The 3,377-nt window shown below is 42.5% G+C and overlaps 1 long non-coding RNA gene across 1 annotated transcript; it reads left to right on the top strand.

The window, feature by feature from the left end:
- Positions 1 to 2,420: 2,420 nt before the first annotated feature.
- LOC311121561 lies at positions 2,421 to 2,762 on the top strand. Its single transcript, XR_014612301.1, has 3 exons — positions 2,421 to 2,451; positions 2,542 to 2,603; positions 2,686 to 2,762. It is a non-coding gene; the product is annotated as an uncharacterized lncRNA (long non-coding RNA).
- The last annotated feature ends 615 nt before the right edge of the window (positions 2,763 to 3,377 follow it).

Here is a 3,377-nt window from a genome sequence, read left to right on the forward strand (position 1 = left end):
CTGGATGATGAATAGCATTTAAGCTTTTTGTCACGTCTCTTGTGAGACGTGAAGAGGGGGAATCAAAACTTTATCTTCTGATAAAGTTTTCCCTATTTTGCCAATTGCACTATTAGCTTGTGTAACGTCTCTTGTGAGACGTGAAGAGGGGGAATCAAAACTTTATCTTCTGATAAAGTTTTCCCTATTTTGCCAATTGCACTATTAGCTTGTGTCACGTCTCTTGTGAGACGTGAAGAGGGGGAATCAAAACTTTATCTTCTGATAAAGTTTTCCCTATTTTGCCAATTACACTGTTAGCTTGTGTCACGTCTTAAGTTTTCCTTCTTTACTGTTACTTGGTCACGTCTCTGGGGAGACGTGAAGAGGGGGATTTGTCGTAGTAAATATATAATGTTATAGCTTGGTCTGACTAAAATCTTGTGCATGACCCATTTTGTGTTGGGCGTTTGTTTTCAATACAATGGACAAAAGAGTCCTATCTTTGTCAGCCTTGTCAGCAGGTGGCCAAGGACAACACCCACGCCATAGGTCTCTCAGTTCTTCCAACTCACAAGTTCTTGCTCTGAGGACACACACACACACACACACACACACACACACACACACATCATCACTGATAACACACACACACACACACACACCCATCATCACTGTTAAACACACACACACACACACACACATCATCACTGTTAAACACACACACACACACACACACACACACACAAAAATACCCTTCTCTTAGGCTGAACATCTGAAGACAGAGAACCCGACTCAGAGCCAATGCAACAGTGACACTAGCCTGGAAGGGACCTCGCCCAACTCATCAGGACCAATCAGAAGATCAGAACTACTAGATTCAACCTACTTCATTTTATTGCATAAAATGTCAGCACACAATGTTTCGGGGCTCTCTTCAGATAGCTCCCTAAGAGTTTGACGAACGGGTCCGTGCACGCGATTCCAGATATCTTTACCTCTGAATAAACTGCCTTTATTATACCATATCCACCCTGTCCAAAGTCTCTACTTGGTCTCAGTTCTCCAGTAAACTTGTGATTATCAACAAAATCCGACCACATTTAAGTTTCTGGCTACAGGGGAGCAGTGATGCCAATTTAGTAATTTTGTTGCTAGATTTAACAACTTTTCAGACTGCCCTGGAAATTATTTTTTTCAAACAGCACCTAGCAACAAATGTAGCTACTTTAAAAAATGTATTTGGAACTTTTAGCAACTTTTGAAAAGTGACTCAAATGCTAAAATGCACACATTTTCCCTCTAAATGACACTAAAACGATTTTCTCCATCACACACTCAGTCACAACACACATGGCTGGCTGCAAAAGTGCATTGTGAGTGACGTCAGCAGCAGGCGCTCAGCTCGTGCACAGGCAGCAGCAGGCCAGCCAAGCAGCACAACAACCTGGAGAGAGCAGGGGCCTGTTGCACAAAAGTAGAATTAAGACATCCGGGATAAATGACTCAGCTGAGCTCAATGAAGCCAAAACATGTGCGTCCAGGCTTAATTGGTTGCACAAAGACCAAGCCAGGATGAGCAGACACGGATTCATTAAGCCAGGTGAAACCAATCCTGGATAGGTGCGCGCTCACGGCTCACTCAAATAGACCCCGCCACAGATCACAGATTAACTGATTTACCATGGCAACTAGAGCCGCGTACTTTTCCCCGTCGGAAGCACAAATCCTCATGGAGGCATACGAGGAGGTAAAAGATATAATTAAGAAGAAAGGCAACACCGCCACAGTGATAAAGCAAAGAGAAAAAGCGTGGCAAAGTATTGCAGACCGCCTGAATGCGTAAGTAGTGCACAATTACACACTCACCGCTCCGCTGAAACATCACAATTACAATTCAAATATTTAATTCACATCTCCAAAAATGCAGTTGTACTGTAATTATGAAACGGTTAAATTTTTAATTGAAATGCACTGCAGATATGAGTGAAATTGTGTAAAGTAACTCCATCACACTGTATAAAGCTATGATAAATTTTTTGATATTTTTACTGAAAACAAGACAAAAATACCAAGTAATTTTTTGCAGTGTGACTCCATTAAATGTGTGTGTGTGTGTGTGTGTGTGTGTGTGTAGATTAAACATGAACGGGCCAAAACGGACATGGCAGCAGGTCAAAATCAAATACAAGAACATTCTGCAGAATGGTATGGTCCCTGACTAATATTTAACAAAGCACAAGCATATATTGTACCCAGAAGGTGCCTGCTCACACATTGTCTGTACTGTTTTAGCAGTGAAAAAGAATACCCACAGACAAGGCACGGGTGGTGGGTCACCAAAGGCTGACCTTACCCCAGCAGAGGACATGGCCTTGGAGCTAAATAAAGGCAGGCCCGTCTTAGAGGGGATCCCTGGGGGGAAAGAGACGAGCATAGGTTCCTCCCAAGATGCCACCCGCTTCATTCAAGGTATGTCCTTCCATCTCTACATGGGATACAACCACATTCATATTGAATCAATTTGGACTGTCTGACTTTGGTTTACCTATTGCCTTGCAGTGTCTGGCAGCACTGTGTTCCTGTTAGAGCCACCAGCACAAGCACCAGACGATGCTGATCCAGTGAGTACTCCATCAAAGGCATACTGTAGGCCTGGCATGTCTTGTCTACTAGCTTCAATATGAATCCGATTAAATGTGATAGGGTGAAGGCCCCAGTGCAGCAGCAACAGCACATGATGGAGACGATGATGAGGAGGAGACCATCTCTCTGGATTCCAGAAGGCATGAGGTATCATGTTAAGACTGTGAAAGTACTATTTACTCTACAATGGTGAGGAGTCCTCATCAAAATCAAAAAATCTAATTTCTTTTACAGGACCCAGATGCTATACAGTGGGAAAACCAGCCTGGCAACATAGTGCGTATTAATAAAAGGACACCACATCCTGCCAAATTCCAGCTGCGCTAATTGTATTGTGTTCACAGAGCTCACAAGCTATCAGAAAGTTGTATGGCAACCACCTCCGGCGCCAAATAGAACTGGCAGACATAGACATTCAGTACAAGAAGAAAAAGATGGAAAATCTTGCACTGGAGTCCGAAATAAAAAAGAGGACAATTAGGAAACTGGACCTTGAAATAAAAAAACTTGAGAGGGAGGTGAGATATGCCTTCAATGTACACTGTATGCTAACTGTAACACAAATGTATTAATCATTATTTTTCTTTCCTCCCCCAGCTCCAAGAAGATGACACAGCTCAAAATAAAAATTAGGTATATTCTCGTAAAGTCAAGTGAGCCATGACATATGAGCTCTTATTGTGAGCACACAGGACGGTGGCATCTTTCTAAGGTTTTTTTTATTTTCCCAGCAATCAGTACAACCAAGTCAT

The sequence above is a fragment of the Coregonus lavaretus genome (genome assembly GCF_964263955.1).
Source record: "Coregonus lavaretus genome assembly, contig: HAP1_SCAFFOLD_90, whole genome shotgun sequence".
Taxonomy (NCBI): Eukaryota; Metazoa; Chordata; class Actinopteri; order Salmoniformes; family Salmonidae; genus Coregonus; species Coregonus lavaretus.